This window comes from Panthera tigris, chromosome C1 (assembly GCF_018350195.1).
Source record: "Panthera tigris isolate Pti1 chromosome C1, P.tigris_Pti1_mat1.1, whole genome shotgun sequence".
Lineage (NCBI taxonomy): Eukaryota > Metazoa > Chordata > Mammalia > Carnivora > Felidae > Panthera > Panthera tigris.
Window position 1 is genome coordinate 162,024,687 of NC_056667.1, and position 12,819 is coordinate 162,037,505.

Consider the following 12,819-nt stretch of genomic DNA (forward strand, 5'->3'; position numbering starts at 1 on the left):
GAGCCCGGTATTTTTGTCACTGTCACTTCCCGGCCCTGGGTAGGAAGGCAGGCAGAACGTTCGTTAGAGAGGCGCGCGCCTCCTAAACCCATTTTGCTGCTACTCTGAAGTCTGAGAGAGGGTGTCTCCGTTAAGCTGGGGTTTGGAAGAGGCGGAGTTTGCCTCAGAGTATCCCCAAGGCCCAAAGCGGGAAAGCAAGATAAGTCCGTTTTGAAAGCAAGAGAAAAAAAAAGCCTGTACTTTGGATGGCGTTTGGTCGAATTTTACTAAACTATAACTGAAGCTGATTCTTCTGGCTCCTAAACTCCTGGTACAGTGTAGGATGTTAGCATATAATTATATCTAAATAACTTAGCAAAAGAAATACAGTGCCCTCCACTATATTCCCGTAAAACAGTGCACAGAATTGTTTATAAGAGAAAAATCGGGGGCGCCTGCGTGGGTCAGTCGATTAAGCGTCCGACTTCAGCTCGGGGTCATGATCTCCCGGTTGGTGAGTTTGAGCCCCGTGTCGGGCTCTGTGCTCACAGCTCAGAGCCTGGAGTCTTCTTCAGATTCTGTGAGTCTCTCTCTGCCCCTCTCCTGCTCGTGTGCGTGCTCTCTCTCTCTCTCAAAGAAAAAATAAACATTAAAAAATGTAAAAAAAAAAAAAAAAGAAAGAAAGAAAAAAAATCTTCTATGCTGTGGTGTATTCTATTTTATCAATTTTACTGAGTAGTTACCGATTTTAAATATATCAACTTTAGGGACACCTGGGTGGCTCAGTCGGTTAAGCGTCAGACTTTAGCTTAGGTCCTGATCTCACAGTTTGTGAGTTTGAGGCCCCACATGGGGCTCTCTGCTGTCAGTGCAGAGTCCGCTTTGGATCCTCTGTCTCCCTCTCTCTCTCTCCCCCTCCATCGCTAATGCTCTCCCTCTCTCTCTCTCTCTCCCCCCTCCCTCAAAAATAAATTAACATTAAAAAATAAATATATCAACTTTATTAGAAATAATTTCAAACCTTTAAAATATCAGCATCTGCTTATTAACATTTAGAGAGGACCAAAGGACACCAAATTGGAATTTGGAATATGGAATAGAAATGGCTCTCTACCCATAGTACAATCCTACCGCCCACTAGGTTGCTACAGTGACAAAGAAATGTCCGTCAAACTTTGAAAGAAGCTGTTTAAAAAAGGGTGCTGGAGGAAGACAGTTTGATTCACATGAGGGACAAAAGAGACCATATTTACTGCTCTGCAACTGACACAGATACACTCCTAAAAACACAGAAAGAAGTATAGTGCTGAAAATATTTTTTTTCAAAATTTTTTATTTGAGCAGCAGGCAAAAGTTTATTAGAGTATAAGATTAGAAAGAATAGTAGGAAAGCTCTCTTTACAGAGAGGGGACATTCGAAAGTGAATGCCCCTGAAAATATTTTTTTAATGTTGCTCTGTGATTCTCTATACAACTTAAATATTTCAGTGTCAGGTGTGGGGATATTGATTGTTCCATAAACATACACTGGCACAAGTTGAAAAGTATGATGAGGGGCTCCTGCAAAAAAACTTGCATCAACTTTTTAAAAACCAGTTGTTTTTCAGTGCCTTGTTTTTTCATCTATTACATGATTTCTAGTCTACAACAAATTATGAATAAAGCTTTGTGTTAATATAAAATGTACTCTCAAACATCCAAACCAAAGTGAAACCGAAATTATTGGAAAATTGTGCAGTATTGTATTTGAAAGTTACACTTGCAGTTCAATAATGGTATGTGACATAAAAATGAAATCCTGATGGCACTGAACCTTTTAACGGGTTTCTTTCTGGCCTATGGACATATATGTGAGCCAACTCACTCTTCTTTTGAAACTCATTTCATTATTCAAGAGACCAGAAAGAAGCCACTGTTTACCTTCTCAAGTTAAAATGAAAGTACTATTCCTATCTAATAACAGTCACATTGTCCTAGTGTTAATGTAGTGTAGCACTAGTCACATCAGTTAAACCTCAGCAGCTCAGACTACTGAACACGAATATGATGATGGACAAAATGTGCAATTGACAAATGGCAAATTGTTAGGTCAAGTATATATTCACTACAATGGTGCTTCTCTCCATCTCTCAAAATGGCTAATAATGTCTAATGTGAGAAAAAGAACTATAAATGTTATGACATTTCAAAAGAACTTTGCGTCAATTAGAGTAGCGTTTTAAAAACAATTATTTCCATTCACTTATATCAAAAATTCGAAATTCTTTTCTCTGGCTTTGATTCATTTTCAATTGGCAGTAGGTTTGGTTTTAAATTTCTCCTCCTCATCCAGTCTGTTGTCAAGTAATTATCTACGTAATGCACTAGAGGAACATGTTCATTTAAAACTTTTTTTTAATGTTAAATTTTTTGAGAGAGACAGACAGAGCACGAGCGGGGGAGGGGAAGAGAGAGGGAGACACAGAATCCGAAGTAGGCTCCAGACTCTGAGCTGTCAGCACAGAGCCTGACATGGGGCTCGAACCCACGAACTGTGAGATCATGACCAGAGCTGAAGTCGGACGCTCAACCCCTGAGCCACCCAGGTGCCCTATGGAACATGTTATTTTAAAGAAAGTCTTTCAGGAGTCCTCATAGACAAGAGAAGAATATTTAGTAATACAAATAGTACTCTGTTGGAGAATGCAGTTTTAGCTACTTTTCTTTTTTAAAAAAGTAAACTTAAGGTGCGAAAAAATAAAGCAGCTCACAGGAAGAAAGCAGGTGGAAAAGATGCAAATCTGTTCCATATGCATGTTGGCAACCTTCTAGTTAGAAAGTGTCTTACTTTAATCTACATATTTGTAGCTCCACCACATTTCATGTAATATAGCTATTCTACAAATGAAAAAAAACATTCAGCTTAGACAAAACGAATGTAGTTATGACTTTTAATTCTGATCCCGTGAACTTGGAAGTCTCACTATATCTTAATAAAATGCTTTGCTTTTCAGTTCTTTTTCTCATTGTCATTCCTCAAGCTCCCCTGACAGCCCTAAAATTCTCTACAATCTTCTCTTTTGCAAACGCAGGAAGTCTGTTCTGGACCCCTTCTTCACCTGGCTTATCATTCCAAACATGCATCTACCCAACTTACTCCTAAGAGAGTTGGTAAGGACCTGGTAAACCTCCTTTAAAAACCCAGCATGACTTCTGAGTAAAATTGGTATCCCTTAGATACAAGAGGCTATTTGAAGACAACTACTTCTATTGTAGAAATGCCCATTATTAAATACTGCAAGAAATAATGGGGGCCTCTCAATGCTCTCAAAACCTTCCAATGCCCAGAATGTGGTATTTCTGCCTTGTTCAGAAGACATGGTTGTTAATCCATTAATCTGTTGTTATTCTTAAAAAGTCAACTAAAACCCTGCTCGAGTAGTATATAAATATACTAACATAGAAATATACAGATCTGTATATATGAAAAATAAGGTGAAAAGGAAGATTCAATTCATAAGGACATAGTTACTGTTTGTAGCTAAACAAAACATAGCATATTCCAGGACGTCCCTTATGTCTGTCTTGAACTCAGAGAAAAAGCCTCTGTGTTTTCACAGGTATCCTCAAGATATAGCCCAGTACAGAAAGATGAGACGAGGACACCGTGACCCTAGACATTTTGGTTGATTCTTTTGGTAGCTTCTATCTCCAGACGGATCTTCTTTCCCTCCCTCTGACAACCCAGGGCTTTCCTGCACATCCTCGAAATTGCCTATGCTACAGTTAACCTTTCAGCATCTGTTCTCATAATGGAAATATCCATTCAGAACATTTCAAGTACAAGGTGGGGGGGGGGGTCATTGTCCACTTCCCACCCTCAATGTCTCACAAGAATTTGTAATTAATTGTGTGTGGCATTGTGAAGAAAAAAAAATTAGAGGGCTGTCTTTATCTTCAAATCATACTTTAGCTTATGCCAGCCTCAGTGAGATCAGCCCAAAGACAGAGAATGGAATTTAAGGCCCTTGTTTCCATCCTTCATATCAATGCCTCCTTCCACCTCTCTTCTCATCCCACTCACTAGAAAAAGGACTTGTCTGGGAATGCAAGCTGGTGCAGCCACTCTGGAAAACAGTATGGAAGTTCCTCAAAAAACTAAAAATAGAACTACCCTACGACCCAGCAATTGCAGTACTGGGCATTTATCCAAGGGATACAGGTGTGCTGTTTCGAAAGGACACATGCACCCCCATGTTTAGAGCAGCACTATCAACAATAGCCAAAGTATGGAAAGAGCCCAAATGTCCATCGGATGAATGGATAAAGAAGATGTGGTCTATATATACAATGGAGTATTACTCGGCAATCAAAAAGGATGAAATCTTGCCATTTGCAACTACGTGGATGGAACTGGAGGGGATTATGCTAAGTGAAATTAGAGAAAGACAAATATCATATGACTTCATTCATATGAGGACTTTAAGAGACAAAACAGATGAACATAAGGGAAAGGAAACAAAAATAATATAAAAACAGGGAGGGGGACAAAACATAAGAGACTCAAATGTGGAGAACACACTGAGGGTTATGGGAGGGATTGTGGGAGGGGGGATGGGCTAAATGGGTAAGGGGCACTAAGGAATCTACTCCTGAAATCATTGTTGCACTATATGCTAATTTGGATGCAAATTTAAAAATAAATAAATAAAATTAAGTAGAAAAAGAAAAGAAAAGAAAAGAAAGAGGGCTTGTCATCGTTACATTCAGCTTTCCACACACTATTAAGTTACCAATGCAAGTAGATAGAACCACTCCTAGGATAAAGATTTTTGTCTGTCATTCCAGTGTCTACCCTTGATGACTCGCCATAACTAGTCTGTCACCCTGAGGCCCACCTAGTACCAAAGCTATGAATTCCTTATGCCAGAGACCAGAAAGTCTTGATCATATGGACCCTCCTAGGCCCTTAGATTAACACTTTTCTCTTTTCAGTTGCATTCTCACCTTGGACACAGCCTCTTAGGGTAACTATCAACCTAATGCTCTGTTTCTATACTTTATTACTCATAAAGCATCAATATTTATTGAGCATGAACATGCCAGACACTGTTCCTGGCCCTGCTGCTACAACTGTCAACAAGACAAAGCCCCTTAGGGAGATTTTCATGGGGGAGGGGAGTCGCGGCACATACATAAACCGTGTGACCATTTAAAGAGTAGTAAGTGCTGTGGAGAAAATAAGGCAGGAATGTGATAACGTGCAGTATTATAAGCTTATTCTTTTTGTACAACTCCTGGGGTCTTGAGAGCTAAAGACGTTTTGGATATCTCTAGAGAGGTAGGTAAATACTTTGAACTGTCCTTTAGATAGAGGAAGTCTTGAGGGAATCATACTGAGCTGTCCAGCATCTGAGACACTCAGCCAAACTACATTAACCCTTGGACAAAGCAAACTCTGGGACTCTCATGTAAGAGGAGCAGATCCTGGAATCTCCACGGCTGGGAAATGCTGACTAAATGCTTTTGTTGAAAAGTAGCCACTGCTAACAACCATGGGTCCTCTTAGGAGTCTCTGCCAAGATCAGCAGTAGGATGCTAGCTCATGCTAATAGGAGAACAATCAAAAGCCCTTGGATTTACGAGTCCCCATTGATCTTAGGTCAATTCTTTTCAGTATTTAAGCTCCCTTGAAAAAAGAAGCTCTAAGTTACTAAACATCTAGGAGGAGATAGATTACTTGCATCATTTGAGAAAGCAGTGCAGGGGCGCCTGGGTGGCGCAGTCGGTTAAGCGTCCGACTTCAGCCAGGTCACGATCTCGCGGTCTGTGAGTTCGAGCCCCGCGTCAGGCTCTGCTGGACTGATGGCTCGGAGCCTGGAGCCTGTTTCCGATTCTGTGTCTCCCTCTCTCTCTGCCCCTCCCCCGTTCATGCTCTGTCTCTCTCTCTGTCCCAAAAATAAATAAAAAACGTTGAAAAAAAAAAAAAAAAGAAAGCAGTGCAGATTCTTACTAGGAACATGGGCCGATCTTTAGAGATTATAAATAGATTGATAGCTGAAGGGAAGTGACCTAGGGATACAGGGTTACCTTCAACTTACAAAACTGACATTTCTATAAAGTTGTAAGTGAAAGGTCATATTGGAGCCTGTTTTCTCACGGACAGACCAGTCAGGGAGATTCAGTACCCTTCACTCCATAACAACATGTTAACGTAAATAACATTTTTTTGAAAAAGAACTATACTTAAAAAAAAAAAAAAAGAAAAGTAACTATAGTTTCCAAAGCAAAAATAGAAGAATGGCATTGTTTTCATTTTTGTAAATAATTAAGTCACACAATCTACTTCTGTATTTGATCTGTTGCAATATGTTGTTTTGGTTGAAGTGTTTAATGACAATCTAGCCTCACGTAGCCGTGCAAGCGGCAAAGGGAAGACCTTGTGAAACCCCTGAAAGAAAGGTTCTAGGGGCCCTCATTTGTTTTCAGACCACACTTTGAGAATCACTGGTGTACATTCCAGGAAGAAAGGGGTGTGAGGGGGAACTACCCAATTAATGAGTTGACAACTTTTTTTTTTTTTTAATTTTTTTTTCAATGTTTTTTATTTATTTTTGGGACAGAGAGAGACAAAGCATGAACGGGGGAGGGGCAGAGAGAGAGGGAGACACAGAATCGGAAACAGGCTCCAGGCTCCGAGCCATCAGCCCAGAGCCTGACGCGGGGCTCGAACTCACGGACCGCGAGATCGTGACCTGGCTGAAGTCGGACGCTTAACCGACTGCGCCACCCAGGCGCCCCGACAACTTTTTGAAAGATAAGGAGTCTGAGCTAAGGCATATGGGGGACTGCAGTATTCTAGACCAGTACTCTCAAAGCTTAATGTATATACAAATCACCTGGGATCTTGTTAAAATTCAGATTCTGGTTTAGAAGATCTGGTGTGAGGCTCCAGAACCTATATCTCCGACAAGCTCCCAAGTGATGCTAACACTGCTGACCCCTGGACCTCACTTTGAGCAGCAGTGCTGTATATATCGTGATATACACATCACCAGAAAGCCTTTAACAAAATGCGCTGCTGAGCTTGTGTATATGTGTGGTGAAGGAGGAGGGTAGGATAAGGGTGGGTGGAGGGAAAAGAGGAGTATAAACAAAGCCATGTTATCTACTTTCCAAAAAATCTGTAAAAACGATGATATTGCTTATAAATCCTATACTATCACAAGTTTCGACTGCTACGTATCAGCTATCTCTACATCAAAGCAAGCTAAGGCATAATGTTGCTATTGGCAGAGACAGTCTAACTGCTTTGTCTGTTGAGGCAGAGGAGGATGGTACTGGATCTGAAAAAAATAATAATTTTTGGCCATAGTAATGTAAAGTATTGGGCAAGTAATTGACGGACGATGTATTGAGGTCTTAAGTCCAGAATATTATCAACAGAATAATACCATGAAATTACTAAATTAATATATGCTCGGCATGTAGAAAATTCAACAACTCATAATTTCGTGTGTAGAAATCACATATTTTAAAAGCCTTTGCAGAGGATAGTACTGAAACAACACATATCATCCTCTCCCAAACATTTAACACCCAAACCTACCCACATTGGCTAAAAGTGCCAAATAGAATTTAAAACTTACCAGGGCGCCTGGGTGGCTCAGTCGGTTAAGCGTCCGACTTCGGCTCAGGTCACGATCTCACGGTCCGTGGGTTCGAACCCCGCGTCGGGCTCTGGGCTGATGATGGCCCAGAGCCTGGAGCCTGCTTCCGATTCTGTGTCTCCCTCTCTCTCTGACCCTCCCCCGTTCATGCTCTGTCTCTCTCTGTCTCAAAAATAAATAAACGTTAAAAAAAAAATTAAAAAAAAAAACTTACCGAAGAACTATGAATATATATATATATATATATACATTCTCAAATCATATTTCTCACTTATCTACAATCCTTCCTTAAACTTCAGTGACATTCTTTTTTTTTTTAAGTTTATTTTTATTTATTTTGAGAGAGAGATAGAGAGCAAGCCAGGAAGTGGCAGAGAGAGAGAGAGAGAGAGAGACAGAATCCCAGGAAGGCTCCGCACTGTCAGCACAGAGCCCAGTGCGGGGCTTGAACCCACAAACCATGAGATCATGACCTGAGCTGAGGGCAGACGCTTAATGGACTGAGCCACCCAGGCATCCGGGCATTCATTTCTACCTAACTTTAGCTCCTCAGCAAATTTTTTTTTCATTCGTTGGACCTACTTACCTTCAAGAGCTTGCACTCTGAAGTTCTTTAAATTTCTTGTCTATTTGTTGGCTCTTACTGAAATGGATCTTCCGCTGTTTTGTACCCTCTGGGCCCTTGACTGTTCTAGCGCTGTTTTATTTACATAAAATACATATAACAAAATTTACCATCGTAACCATTTTCAGTTTATGTTTCAGTGATATTAAATACATTCCTAATGTTGTGCAACCAGCATTATCATCCATGCCCATAGCTCTTCATTTTGTGATACTGAAACTCCATACCTGTTAAACTGGAACCCCTCCCCTTTCTCCTTCCCCCAGCCCCTAGCAACCACCATTCTACCTTCTGTCTCAATGATTTTGACTACTCTAACTACCTAAGTGGAATCATACAGTATTTTGTCTTTTTGTGACAGGTTTAGTTCACTTAGTATGATGCCCTCACGGTTTATCGACATTGTAGCCTGTGTCAGAATTTCTCTCCTTTTAAGGCTAAAAAATATTCCATTGTATGCATATACCACATTTTGCTTATCCAGTCATCCATTGATGGACACTTGGGTTGCTGCCATATTTAGCTATTGCGAATAATGCTGCTATGAACATGTGTGCAAATATCTCTGCAAAACCTTGCTTTCAGTTCTTTGGGGTACATACCCATAAGCGGAATTGTTGGATCTCATGGTAATTCTACTGGTAACATTTTGAGGAACTACCATACTGTTTTCCACAGCAGCTGCACCATTTTACCTTCCTCCCAACAGTGCACAAGAGTTCCAATTTCCCCACATCCTTGCCAATGCCTGTTTCTTGTTTTGTTTTCAGAGTAGCCATACTATAGGTTGTGAGATGGTATCTCACTGTAGCTTTGATTTGCATTTCCCTTATTATTAGTAATGGTGAGCATCTTTTCGTGTACTGGTCAATGGGGGGCAGAGTTAAGATGGCAGAGAAGTAGGGGGACTGGGATTTTCCTCCTCCCTCAGATACAGCTGTGTTGAGGCCAGCTTACTTGCAACACCCAGGAAATCGATCTGTGGAGTGGCACAAAGATCTCCACAGTTGGAGGGAGACAGCATGGTGGTATCGAGGTGTGTGTATGTGAATTGGGGGAGAAAAAAACGGTGTAGGCACAGAGGGGAGGGAACCCCTTCAATGGAAAGACAAAAGGGTGAGAAAGGGAGAGAAAGGCTGTGAAATTGCCCTATTGAGTTAGCTCAAGAGGCAAACCTCTCCAGACCACGGACTGGGGAATGAGAAATAGGGAGGGTGCCAGTTTCTATTTTGCAAACAGCCTTAGGAGCTGAAACTCGGAGGTTTCAAAAGTGCGCGACTTTCTCCGGAGGGAAGGCCACTCTGTGCGCGTGTGCTGGCTGGCAGGGGAAGGAGTCACTCAGCGCATGGTAGCGATCTCAGGGGTGTCCTAGGAGAGAGCAGTCTCCTCCGAGTACTGTGAGCCCCTGCATGTGCCAGCCAAAGAAAGCCCTTTTATCAGCAGAGCTGAGTGACGCTGCACCACGAAAGGGTCCACTCGGTGCAGGGTCCTTTAAGACTTTGGGTTTTGAATCCCAGCCGAGCACCTAGGAGGCGGGGGAGAACTGGGGAGCAGGGCTAGCCGGCCACCCATGCTACTCTGTGAGGGCTGAGGGCTGCCTGAACAGTGTGGTTTGAGACACCCGGTCAGGGGAGGAGAGATCGGGGTGTCGCCATTCTTCTCCCCAACACCAGCATGATGGGACTGGGAGAGCAACACAGCAGCCCCCGGGGGAAGTGGGACGCTCTTACACCTGAGCCCTCCCCTCCGTGTGCGTGGCAACTGCTTATCTACTGGAGCTGACTGACCCGATACAGCCTGCCTCTCTCCTCCAGGCCAGCACAGCCACTGGTCCCAGGCACCAACAGACGAACTGTTAATTTTTTGTTTTTCTTTGTCTTTGTCTTCTTTTTCTTTCTGCCCTCTTATTTTTTTTTCTTTTGGAACCAGGCTTATAGTTTCTGATTTGTTTTTGGCCAATTCTTATTTTATATTTACATCTATCTATATCTACATACCTCTCTATAGTATATATAGATGTAGGTCTATAGATATAAAATAGATATAGAAATGTATCTATATATAATTTTTTGTTTGCTCTTTTGATCAGGCGTTTTTACTCTCTTCTTTTTACACTTTTTTCTATCTCTTCTTTATTTTCCTTTCTCTTTCTCTGGATTTAGCCTTATAGTTTTTTTTTTTTTTTTTTAATTTTTTATTCTGGTTGGTCTTCTTTTCTCCCCTTTCGTTTTTCTCTTTTATGGGATCAGGCTCCTCCCCTCCTTTTTTCCTTTTTTTCCAGGGTTACTTCAACGAACAAATCAAAACACACCTGGCTGAAGGTCCAAACACTCACTACTACAAGCAAGAAGGAGCTTTGCAGAGGACTGACCAGTGAGATAGAACAGCTAAAACACAACAACAGACTGTCTGCAACATACACCAAGAACGCTTCCTGAAGCACCAGGCCCTGGACAGTATATGACCCCTTTTTAATATAGTAGTTCTTGCAGGTGCAGGAATATAACAAGCTATTAAAATACACGTAAGACAGAAAGTTACCCAAAATGACAACATGGAAGAATTCTCCTCAAAAGAAAATTTGGGAAGAAATGACAGCCAGAAAATTGTTCAAAACAGATATAAGCAATATATAAGAACAAGAATTTAGAATAACAGTCATAAGACTAATAGCTGGGCTTGAAAACAACATAGAAGACAGCAGAGAAGCTTTTGCTGCAGAGATCAAAGATCTAAGAACTAGTCGTGATGAATTACGAATGTACAAATGAGATGCAAAATAAACTACATACAGTGACAGCAAGGATGGAAGAAGCAGAGGAGGGAATAGGTGAAATAGAAGATAAAATAGGTGGAAAATGATGACTCTGACAACAAAGAGGGAAAGGAAATTACTAGATCACAAGGGGGAGAATTAAGAGAGCTGAGTGATTCCATGAAACATAACAATATCCATATTAGAGGAGTTCCAGAAGAAGAGTGAGAGAAAGGGACAGAAGGTTTATTTGAACAAATTATAGCTGGGAACTTCCCTAATCTGGGGAAGGAAGCAGACATCCAAGTCCAGAAGGCACAGAGAACTCCCTTCAAAATCAACAAAAACAGGTTAACACCATGACATATCAGTGAAACTGGCAAAATACAAAGATAAAGAGAATTCTGTTTTTTTTGTTTTTGTTTTTGTTTTTTTTTTTTGATAAAGAGAATTCTGAAAGCAGCTAGGGACAGATGGTCCTTAACCTGTAAGGGTAGACACATAAGGGTAGTAACAGATCTGCCCACTGAAACTAGGCAGGCCAGAAGGGAGTGGCAGGAAATGTTCAATGTGCTGAATAGGAAAAATATGCAGCCAAGAATCCTTTATCCAGCAAGGCTGTCATTCAGAATAGAAGGAGAGATAAAGGCTTTCCTAGACAAACAAAAACTAAAGGAGTTCATGATCACTAAACCAGCCCTGCATGACTACAAAGCAAAGACTGCAAAGGACCAGAGACATGGCCACAAACATGGAAATCTACAGATAACACAATGGCACTAAATCCATATCTTTCAACAATCATTCTGAATGTAAATGGATCAAATGCCTCAATCAAGACATAGGGTATCAGAATGGATAAAAAAAAAAAACAAACCCATGATCCATCTATGTGCTGCCTACAAGAGACTCATTTTAGACCCGAGGACAACGTGCAGATTGAAAATGAGGAGATGGGAGAACCATCTATCATGCTAACGGATGTCAAAAGAAAGCTGGAGTACCCATACTTATATGAGACAAACTAGATTTTATTTTATTTTAAATGTTTATTTATTTCTGAAGGAGAGACAGAGAAACAGAGCATGAGCAGGGCAGGAGCAGAGAGACAGGGAAACACAGAATCCGAAGCAGGCTTCAGGCTCTGAGCAGTCAGCATAGAGCCTGATGCAGGGCTCGAACCCACGAACTGTGAGATCATGACCGGCGCCGAAGTCCGCTACTTATCCAACTGAGCCAGCCACCCAGGCACCCCAGACAAACTAGATTTTAAAATAAAGACTGTAACAAGAGATGAAGAAGGGCATTATATCATAATTAAGGGGTCTATCCATCAAGAAGAGCTAACAATTGTAAATGTTTATGCCCCAATGTGGGAGTATCCAACATATAAATCAATTAGTCACAAACATAAACAAACTTATTGATAATACCATAATTGTAGTGACTTTAATACTCCACTTAACAACAATGGACAGATCATCTAGGCAGAAAAATCAATAAGGAAACAATGGCTCTAAAGGACACTGATATTGGACCACATGGACTTAACAGATATAGTCAGAACTTTTCATCCTAAAGCAGAATATACATTCTTCTTGAATGCACATGGAACAGTCTCCAAAATAGATCACATACTAGGTCACAAAACAGCCCTCAACAAATACAGAAAGATTGAGATCATACGATGCATATTTTCAGATCACACAACCATGTACTGGTTACCCATCTGAATATCTTCCTCAGGGATATGGCTATTTAAGTCCTTTGAACATTTTAAAATTGTGTTGTGTTTTTATTGAGTTTTAGGA